Raw genomic sequence first — 12,592 nt, 5'->3', positions numbered from 1 at the left:
ATCCTGATCCAATGTTGATTAGTAACAGCGGCGAAGCAATCCCGCAAAAGTTACATATTCGCGTGCATTAAAGTTGCACCAAAGGGACTGATTCCCAGAGTTGTGTACCCGTGAGTAAAACGGTACATATATATTTATTAGTTGTAATCGTGATCGTGCAGTTAAAACAGCGTAAGGGCCAGAACCCCCACAAGCGCGTTGGTTTTTATATCACGAATTAAAGAAAGGGGATGCAGTAACTCTGACCAGACGCCAGAGGGCAGTCTGCTCAGGTGTGCCACCCCTCCCTACTTATTGGTTGTGTGGACTCAGTGACGCCACCGCGTGGACGTTCTGAGTTAAAGCCGCTCCATACTTTGAACTGAAATTATCTCCAAGTTATCTTTTGCTTCTCTATACTGCGAGGAGTTGTAAAAGTAATTTGCTTTTGGTGGTTATGCTTTCCAATCATTGTGGGAATGTGGTTTACTGATTTAAATTTAATTTGAACACGTTTAAATTTTTAATTTAAATTAAGTTTCCCTTCCAACAAGGGAATTCACTTTCTGAGAGTGCGCCCCCTGGTGGACACTACCAGATAAGTCAATTCTCTTTTCCTTGAATTCTTTCCCTGTGTTCACCGATCTACTCTTATTTTATTCTACTTTATTTTATTCTACTTTATTTTATTTCATCTATTCCCTTTTTTGTCTGTTCTCTCTCTTCCTCTCAAGTTATTTCTTTATTTTTACTTTGGAAATTCATTCCCTTTTATTACTTAATGTTTTATTTTATTCACTCTTAGCCCTGTGTCCTGTTTGTTATTGCCTAAGTAATAACATTCACGCACACCCAAGCCTCCCTTATTTCATACACTTATTTTAAATTTAATTAAATAACATTTAATTGAATTTTAAAATTAAGTAGTGTCAATCAGTTGGCATTTTGCTCATAAAAGAAGCAATTCTCTTCAAGGAAACTTACAAATAGGGAAGGCTTTCTCCTTTCTTTTTCCCGTTCTGTTATTCTATGCACTCATTTAGATTTGACTGAAAAAGATTTCATTCAAATTTGAATCAAATGCATCTGAATTATCCTCGTTGCTTTCTCTTTTCCCATTCTGCTATTCGGCGCACTCGTTTAATGCAAATTTGAATCAAGTGCATCTGAACTATTTTGGTTGTTTTGTTTTACCCCCTCTGCTCATTTCAGTTCTAGTTTAACTAGTTCATTCTGACTGTCATTGTAGGCTCATTTTCTTTTGTCATACACACTTAATTATTTAAATTTGGTTTAAACAAGAGTTAAACTGAGATTGAAATTTACAATTAAGCTGTGTTTGTGTGACCACTTGTGTATTTGCAGATAAGGCCCTTGGCCGCCTGGTGGTGAGTTGACGGTCGCCCCAGTGAGTTCCAGTGAGTGGAACTGCCTAGCCTAGCGTGTCTTACACGCACGTCATGATTTTGCCAAGTGGTTGTTTTCCTGAGACCAATATTTTTAATGATGACCCAGAGACAACAACAGTGTCATCCAATCAACGTTTATGACGTCATCACCGTGTGCCCCCCTGCAGAGCCCGCCAAGGTGAAAAAAAAAAAAAAAAAAAAAAAAAACCTGTAAAACACGCTTCTGAGTGCTCAATTTACAAGGTAAGACTATATGCTTTTTACTTTCTCTTATTAATTTACAGCAGTTAGTTAGGTGATGATAATAGTGAAAATAAAATGATGAACTAAAACAATCTGAAAGAACAGTTTAGGGTTTTTATTTTAATTTATTATTATAATTTTTTATTATTATTATTATTTAGCGCGCTTAAGTTACCTATTAAAACGGCTAACGTTACGGACTGCATCTAAGCATTTTGCGAGCTCATTTCATGCCGGCCAGTTAAATATGTTTAATTGGCATGTGCGGTGTCACTGCCAGTTTCTGTTGCATCCACATCAAACCGCAAAAAATGCGGAACAAAACAGCGCTAGTTTGCACTCCGCGCAGACAATTCAGCTCGTAATTATTCATTCTGTTATGATGATGTCTTCAGTCCGTCACATGAATATGATGACCTCAAGTCATCACTGATTTATTGTTACACGATGATGTCTTCAGACCGTCACATGAATATGATGACCTCAAGTCATCACTGATTTATTCTGTTACACGATGATGTCTTCAGTCCGTCACATGAATATGATGACCTCAAGTCATCACTGATTTATTCTGTTACACGATGATGACTTCAGTCCGTCATATGAATATGATGACCTCAAGTCATCACTGATTTATTGTTACATGATGATGACTTCAGTCCGTCATATGAATATGATGACCTCAAGTCATCACTGATTTATTGTTACACGATGATGTCTTCAGTCCGTCATATGAATATGATGACCTCAAGTCATCACTGATTTATTGTTACACGATGATGTCTTCAGTCCGTCATATGAATATGATGACCTCAAGTCATCACTGATTTATTCTGTTACAGGATGATGACTTCAGTCCGTCATATGAATATGATGACCTCAAGTCATCACTGATTTATTCTGTTACACGATGATGACTTCAGTCCGTCATATGAATATGATGACCTCAAGTCATCACTGATTTATTGTTACACGATGATGACTTCAGTCCGTCACATGAATATGATGACCTCAAGTCATCACTGATTTATTCTGTTACACGATGATGACTTCAGTCCGTCACATGAATATGATGACCTCAAGTCATCACTGATTTATTGTTACACGATGATGTCTTCAGTCCGTCACATGAATATGATGACCTCAAGTCATCACTGATTTATTGTTACACGATGATGACTTCAGTCCGTCATATGAATATGATGACCTCAAGTCATCACTGATTTATTGTTACATGATGATGACTTCAGTCCGTCATATGAATATGATGACCTCAAGTCATCACTGATTTATTGTTACACGATGATGTCTTCAGTCCGTCATATGAATATGATGACCTCAAGTCATCACTGATTTATTGTTACACGATGATGTCTTCAGTCCGTCATATGAATATGATGACCTCAAGTCATCACTGATTTATTGTTACACGATGATGTCTTCAGTCCGTCATATGAATATGATGACCTCAAGTCATCACTGATTTATTCTGTTACACGATGATGACTTCAGTCCGTCATATGAATATGATGACCTCAAGTCATCACTGATTTATTCTGTTACAGGATGATGACTTCAGTCCGTCATATGAATATGATGACCTCAAGTCATCACTGATTTATTCTGTTACACGATGATGACTTCAGTCCGTCACATGAATATGATGACCTCAAGTCATCACTGATTTATTGTTACACGATGATGACTTCAGTCCGTCACATGAATATGATGACCTCAAGTCATCACTGATTTATTCTGTTACACGATGATGACTTCAGTCCGTCACATGAATATGATGACCTCAAGTCATCACTGATTTATTGTTACACGATGATGACTTCAGTCCGTCACATGAATATGATGACCTCAAGTCATCACTGATTTATTCTGTTACACGATGATGACTTCAGTCCGTCACATGAATATGATGACCTCAAGTCATCACTGATTTATTCTGTTACACGATGATGACTTCAGTCCGTCATATGAATATGATGACCTCAAGTCATCACTGATTTATTGTTACACGATGATGACTTCAGTCCGTCACATGAATATGATGACCTCAAGTCATCACTGATTTATTGTTACACGATGATGACTTCAGTCCGTCATATGAATATGATGACCTCAAGTCATCACTGATTTATTGTTACACGATGATGTCTTCAGTCCGTCATATGAATATGATGACCTCAAGTCATCACTGATTTATTCTGTTACACGATGATGACTTCAGTCCGTCACATGAATATGATGACCTCAAGTCATCACTGATTTATTCTGTTACACGATGATGTCTTCAGTCCGTCATATGAATATGATGACCTCAAGTCATCACTGATTTATTCTGTTACACGATGATGTCTTCAGTCCGTCATATGAATATGATGACCTCAAGTCATCACTGATTTATTCTGTTACACGATGATGACTTCAGTCCGTCATATGAATATGATGACCTCAAGTCATCACTGATTTATTCTGTTACACGATGATGACTTCAGTCCGTCATATGAATATGATGACCTCAAGTCATCACTGATTTATTGTTACACGATGATGACTTCAGTCCGTCACATGAATATGATGACCTCAAGTCATCACTGATTTATTGTTACACGATGATGACTTCAGTCCGTCATATGAATATGATGACCTCAAGTCATCACTGATTTATTGTTACATGATGATGACTTCAGTCCGTCATATGAATATGATGACCTCAAGTCATCACTGATTTATTGTTACACGATGATGTCTTCAGTCCGTCATATGAATATGATGACCTCAAGTCATCACTGATTTATTGTTACACGATGATGTCTTCAGTCCGTCATATGAATATGATGACCTCAAGTCATCACTGATTTATTCTGTTACACGATGATGTCTTCAGTCCGTCACATGAATATGATGACCTCAAGTCATCACTGATTTATTCTGTTACACGATGATGTCTTCAGTCCGTCATATGAATATGATGACCTCAAGTCATCACTGATTTATTCTGTTACAGGATGATGACTTCAGTCCGTCATATGAATATGATGACCTCAAGTCATCACTGATTTATTGTTACACGATGATGTCTTCAGTCCGTCATATGAATATGATGACCTCAAGTCATCACTGATTTATTGTTACACGATGATGTCTTCAGTCCGTCATATGAATATGATGACCTCAAGTCATCACTGATTTATTCTGTTACACGATGATGTCTTCAGTCCGTCACATGAATATGATGACCTCAAGTCATCACTGATTTATTCTGTTACACGATGATGACTTCAGTCCGTCATATGAATATGATGACCTCAAGTCATCACTGATTTATTCTGTTACACGATGATGACTTCAGTCCGTCACATGAATATGATGACCTCAAGTCATCACTGATTTATTGTTACACGATGATGACTTCAGTCCGTCACATGAATATGATGACCTCAAGTCATCACTGATTTATTCTGTTACACGATGATGTCTTCAGTCCGTCACATGAATATGATGACCTCAAGTCATCACTGATTTATTCTGTTACACGATGATGACTTCAGTCCGTCATATGAATATGATGACCTCAAGTCATCACTGATTTATTCTGTTACACGATGATGACTTCAGTCCGTCATATGAATATGATGACCTCAAGTCATCACTGATTTATTCTGTTACAGGATGATGACTTCAGTCCGTCATATGAATATGATGACCTCAAGTCATCACTGATTTATTCTGTTACACGATGATGACTTCAGTCCGTCACATGAATATGATGACCTCAAGTCATCACTGATTTATTGTTACACGATGATGACTTCAGTCCGTCACATGAATATGATGACCTCAAGTCATCACTGATTTATTCTGTTACACGATGATGACTTCAGTCCGTCACATGAATATGATGACCTCAAGTCATCACTGATTTATTGTTACACGATGATGTCTTCAGTCCGTCATATGAATATGATGACCTCAAGTCATCACTGATTTATTGTTACACGATGATGACTTCAGTCCGTCACATGAATATGATGACCTCAAGTCATCATTGATTTATTGTTACACGATGATGACTTCAGTCCGTCATATGAATATGATGACCTCAAGTCATCACTGATTTATTCTGTTACACGATGATGACTTCAGTCCGTCACATGAATATGATGACCTCAAGTCATCACTGATTTATTGTTACACGATGATGACTTCAGTCCGTCATATGAATATGATGACCTCAAGTCATCACTGATTTATTCTGTTACACGATGATGACTTCAGTCCGTCATATGAATATGATGACCTCAAGTCATCACTGATTTATTGTTACACGATGATGACTTCAGTCCGTCATATGAAAATGATGACCTCAAGTCATCACTGATTTATTGTTACACGATGATGTCTTCAGTCCGTCATATGAATATGATGACCTCAAGTCATCACTGATTTATTCTGTTACACGATGATGACTTCAGTCCGTCACATGAATATGATGACCTCAAGTCATCACTGATTTATTCTGTTACACGATGATGACTTCAGTCCGTCACATGAATATGATGACCTCAAGTCATCACTGATTTATTGTTACACGATGATGACTTCAGTCCGTCATATGAATATGATGACCTCAAGTCATCACTGATTTATTGTTACACGATGATGACTTCAGTCCGTCATATGAATATGATGACCTCAAGTCATCACTGATTTATTGTTACACGATGATGACTTCAGTCCGTCATATGAATATGATGACCTCAAGTCATCACTGATTTATTGTTACACGATGATGTCTTCAGTCCGTCACATGAATATGATGACCTCAAGTCATCATTGATTTATTGTTACACGATGATGACTTCAGTCCGTCATATGAATATGATGACCTCAAGTCATCACTGATTTATTGTTACACGATGATGACTTCAGTCCGTCATATGAATATGATGACCTCAAGTCATCACTGATTTATTGTTACACGATGATGTCTTCAGTCCGTCACATGAATATGATGACCTCAAGTCATCATTGATTTATTGTTACACGATGATGACTTCAGTCCGTCATATGAATATGATGACCTCAAGTCATCACTGATTTATTCTGTTACACGATGATGACTTCAGTCCGTCACATGAATATGATGACCTCAAGTCATCACTGATTTATTCTGTTACACGATGATGACTTCAGTCCGTCACATGAATATGATGACCTCAAGTCATCACTGATTTATTGTTACACGATGATGACTTCAGTCCGTCATATGAATATGATGACCTCAAGTCATCACTGATTTATTCTGTTACACGATGATGACTTCAGTCCGTCATATGAATATGATGACCTCAAGTCATCACTGATTTATTCTGTTACACGATGATGACTTCAGTCCGTCATATGAATATGATGACCTCAAGTCATCACTGATTTATTGTTACACGATGATGTCTTCAGTCCGTCACATGAATATGATGACCTCAAGTCATCATTGATTTATTGTTACACGATGATGACTTCAGTCCGTCATATGAATATGATGACCTCAAGTCATCACTGATTTATTGTTACACGATGATGTCTTCAGACCGTCATATGAAAATGATGACCTCAAGTCATCACTGATTTATTGTTACACGATGATGTCTTCAGTCCGTCATATGAATATGATGACCTCAAGTCATCACTGATTTATTCTGTTACACGATGATGACTTCAGTCCGTCACATGAATATGATGACCTCAAGTCATCACTGATTTATTCTGTTACACGATGATGACTTCAGTCCGTCACATGAATATGATGACCTCAAGTCATCACTGATTTATTGTTACACGATGATGACTTCAGTCCGTCATATGAATATGATGACCTCAAGTCATCACTGATTTACTGTTACACGATGATGACTTCAGTCCGTCATATGAATATGATGACCTCAAGTCATCACTGATTTATTGTTACACGATGATGACTTCAGTCCGTCATATGAATATGATGACCTCAAGTCATCACTGATTTATTGTTACACGATGATGACTTCAGTCCGTCATATGAATATGATGACCTCAAGTCATCACTGATTTATTGTTACACGATGATGTCTTCAGTCCGTCATATGAATATGATGACCTCAAGTCATCACTGATTTATTCTGTTACACGATGATGACTTCAGTCCGTCACATGAATATGATGACCTCAAGTCATCATTGATTTATTCTGTTACACGATGATGTCTTCAGTCCGTCATATGAATATGATGACCTCAAGTCATCATTGATTTATTCTGTTACACGATGATGTCTTCAGTCCGTCATATGAATATGATGACCTCAAGTCATCATTGATTTATTGTTACACGATGATGACTTCAGTCCGTCATATGAATATGATGACCTCAAGTCATCACTGATTTATTCTGTTACACGATGATGACTTCAGTCCGTCACATGAATATGATGACCTCAAGTCATCATTGATTTATTCTGTTACACGATGATGTCTTCAGTCCGTCATATGAATATGATGACCTCAAGTCATCATTGATTTATTGTTACACGATGATGACTTCAGTCCGTCATATGAATATGATGACCTCAAGTCATCACTGATTTATTGTTACACGATGATGTCTTCAGTCCGTCACATGAATATGATGACCTCAAGTCATCACTGATTTATTCTGTTACACGATGATGACTTCAGTCCGTCATATGAATATGATGACCTCAAGTCATCACTGATTTATTCTGTTACACGATGATGTCTTCAGTCCGTCATATGAATATGATGACCTCAAGTCATCACTGATTTATTGTTACACGATGATGACTTCAGTCCGTCATATGAATATGATGACCTCAAGTCATCACTGATTTATTCTGTTACACGATGATGTCTTCAGTCCGTCACATGAATATGATGACCTCAAGTCATCACTGATTTATTCTGTTACACGATGATGACTTCAGTCCGTCATATGAATATGATGACCTCAAGTCATCACTGATTTATTCTGTTACACGATGATGACTTCAGTCCGTCACATGAATATGATGACCTCAAGTCATCACTGATTTATTGTTACACGATGATGTCTTCAGTCCGTCATATGAATATGATGACCTCAAGTCATCACTGATTTATTCTGTTACACGATGATGACTTCAGTCCGTCACATGAATATGATGACCTCAAGTCATCACTGATTTATTCTGTTACACGATGATGACTTCAGTCCGTCATATGAATATGATGACCTCAAGTCATCACTGATTTATTCTGTTACACGATGATGACTTCAGTCCGTCATATGAATATGATGACCTCAAGTCATCACTGATTTATTCTGTTACACGATGATGACTTCAGTCCGTCACATGAATATGATGACCTCAAGTCATCACTGATTTATTGTTACACGATGATGACTTCAGTCCGTCACATGAATATGATGACCTCAAGTCATCACTGATTTATTGTTACACGATGATGACTTCAGTCCGTCACATGAATATGATGACCTCAAGTCATCACTGATTTATTCTGTTACACGATGATGACTTCAGTCCGTCATATGAATATGATGACCTCAAGTCATCACTGATTTATTCTGTTACAGGATGATGACTTCAGTCCGTCATATGAATATGATGACCTCAAGTCATCACTGATTTATTCTGTTACACGATGATGTCTTCAGTCCGTCACATGAATATGATGACCTCAAGTCATCACTGATTTATTGTTACACGATGATGACTTCAGTCCGTCATATGAATATGATGACCTCAAGTCATCACTGATTTATTGTTACACGATGATGACTTCAGTCCGTCACATGAATATGATGACCTCAAGTCATCACTGATTTATTGTTACACGATGATGACTTCAGTCCGTCACATGAATATGATGACCTCAAGTCATCACTGATTTATTGTTACACGATGATGTCTTCAGTCCGTCACATGAATATGATGACCTCAAGTCATCACTGATTTATTGTTACACGATGATGACTTCAGTCCGTCGCATGAATATGATGACCTCAAGTCATCACTGATTTATTCTGTTACACGATGATGACTTCAGTCTGTCATATGAATATGATGACCTCAAGTCATCACTGATTTATTGTTACACGATGATGACTTCAGTCCGTCATATGAATATGATGACCTCAAGTCATCACTGATTTATTCTGTTACACGATGATGTCTTCAGTCCGTCATATGAATATGATGACCTCAAGTCATCATTGATTTATTGTTACACGATGATGTCTTCAGTCCGTCACATGAATATGATGACCTCAAGTCATCACTGATTTATTGTTACACGATGATGTCTTCAGTCCGTCACATGAATATGATGACCTCAAGTCATCACTGATTTATTGTTACACGATGATGTCTTCAGTCCGTCATATGAATATGATGACCTCAAGTCATCACTGATTTATTGTTACACGATGATGTCTTCAGTCCGTCACATGAATATGATGACCTCAAGTCATCACTGATTTATTGTTACACGATGATGTCTTCAGTCCGTCATATGAATATGATGACCTCAAGTCATCATTGATTTATTGTTACACGATGATGTCTTCAGTCCGTCACATGAATATGATGACCTCAAGTCATCACTGATTTATTCTGTTACACGATGATGACTTCAGTCCGTCATATGAATATGATGACCTCAAGTCATCACTGATTTATTGTTACACGATGATGACTTCAGTCCGTCACATGAATATGATGACCTCAAGTCATCACTGATTTATTGTTACACGATGATGTCTTCAGTCCGTCACATGAATATGATGACCTCAAGTCATCACTGATTTATTCTGTTACACGATGATGTCTTCAGTCCGTCATATGAATATGATGACCTCAAGTCATCACTGATTTATTCTGTTACACGATGATGTCTTCAGTCTGTCATATGAATATGATGACCTCAAGTCATCACTGATTTATTGTTACACGATGATGTCTTCAGTCCGTCATATGAATATGATGACCTCAAGTCATCACTGATTTATTCTGTCACATAGTGTATGTTTAACCAATTAACAGAAAAATATAGCAATTTCATTATGATCAACATCATGGCAAGTCTGGTGTAATAAGACACCAGACTTGCCATGATGTTGATCACAATGAAATTGCTATATTTTTCTGTTAATTGGTTAAACACAGTTCAGTTTCATAACATGAATGACAATAATCTGGAACACTTCAGTGTTTATTTAACATATTAGAATCAAGATTTCCAGATGAATAAAACTCAGTGCAATGTTTTTAAGATATTTATTTTTTATTTTCCTGATGGCTATTTAATAGTGTTAACTGTCTAACTGTTGCTTCTGTATTTAAAGGACACCAAGTGGCAATAAGAGCGCACAATGGAAGGTATGACTTGATTTAATGTAATCTACCTTTTTTTTTTTTTTTTTTTTGGAATTGTCATAAACAGACCTTTGCAATGTTATCAGGGCATTTTTTTAAACATTTTTTTTTATTAATTATTATTTTTAATGAAAACCCAATGTGCTTTCAAAATGTGTAATTTATGACTTTTTATTCATCTTTGTAGATGTTAAGGTATTAAGGTGTCTCCAAAATAAGAGGCCAACGTTCACTGTAGGAAGTGTGGGGCCATATAAAATCCAAGTGGAAAGTTTTAGCACTTTAATGAATGACAGCGAGGTTTCTGATGAGGTAAATTATCATCCTTATATTACAGTTTTTTCCAATTGCTAACACACAATTTTTCAAACTAGTCTGGTTTTATCAAAACACTTAACACAATTCACAAAACCACACACCCAAACTGCAAAATACCTCATATATCCTGCAAAATGAAGCACTGCAACCGAAACTACACAGAGCATTATCAAAATCAAACTTTTGCATGAAATGGCACACACTTCATTCATATTACCAGATTTTTGCCTAACCACCTACACACTGTTGGGCATAATGAAAAGCACCCCCATCTTTAGTATGCTTTGCCATAATACTAAAATATGTATCAGATTGTTCACATGCACAGAAATATTTGCAGATACACACACATGCTGTTGCAAAATTATTTTTATTCCTTCACTACAGTAAACAAGTCAGTACAACATAAGCACAGCAGATATATTTACATGGGACTGAACAAAAATATTCTTACAAAAAAAGTAAACTGAAAAAGAAAATTTCTGAAAAAAATATATTACAGTAAAAAAAACAAACAAAAAAAAAAGGCAAGAAAAATAATTAGGCAGCATCTTGCCGCACAGCCGGGTCTGGCCACAACGCCTCGTCAACATCACAGGCAATATCTTCCCTTGCCAGACATCGAGGGAAGAAGCGCCTTGAGTGCCTTATCCATCCCTGAATTGCACCCACATCAATCTCATCACATGCCTCTTCCATGGCCTGCACAAGAGGCATGCGCACAAAGGGCTGCCGGTCGTATACCTTCCACCGCCATGCCGAAAAGAATTCTTCTATGGGGTTCAGAAATGGTGAGTATGGTGGGAGGTATTGCACGAGAAATGTTGGGTGGTCAGCAAACCAGTTTTGGACTGGGGCTGCACGATGAAAGCTCACGTTGTCCCATACTACAACGTACCGGTTTCTTTGATGGTCTGCATCATTCATACGCTCTGGTGGTATGAGAATGTTGTGAAGTCTGTCCAGAAATGTGAGAATATGGGCTGTGTTGTATGGTCCAAGTTTGGCATGACGGTGGAGGACACCATGCATATTGGAGATGGCAGCGCACATTGTGATGTTCCCACCACGTTGGCCAGGAACATCTATAATGGCTCTGTGGCCAATGAGGTTTCTCCCTCTTCTTCTGGTCTTTGCTAGGTTGAACCCAGCCTCATCTATAAAGATGAACTCATGTGGGATTGCATGAGCATCCATTTCCAG

At 37.5% G+C, this 12,592-nt stretch overlaps 1 long non-coding RNA gene across 1 annotated transcript; it reads left to right on the top strand.

The window, feature by feature from the left end:
* Positions 1-1,355: 1,355 nt before the first annotated feature.
* On the top strand, positions 1,356-11,740 carry LOC137031791 (uncharacterized). The gene is made up of 3 exons (XR_010896611.1): positions 1,356-1,631; positions 11,041-11,074; positions 11,259-11,740. It is a non-coding gene; the product is annotated as an uncharacterized lncRNA (long non-coding RNA).
* The last annotated feature ends 852 nt before the right edge of the window (positions 11,741-12,592 follow it).

This window comes from Chanodichthys erythropterus, chromosome 12 (genome assembly GCF_024489055.1).
Source record: "Chanodichthys erythropterus isolate Z2021 chromosome 12, ASM2448905v1, whole genome shotgun sequence".
In the NCBI taxonomy this organism is placed as follows: Eukaryota; Metazoa; Chordata; class Actinopteri; order Cypriniformes; family Xenocyprididae; genus Chanodichthys; species Chanodichthys erythropterus.
The sequence above is the reverse complement of the archived record's forward strand: the minus strand, read 5'-3'. Positions and strand labels throughout refer to the sequence as shown.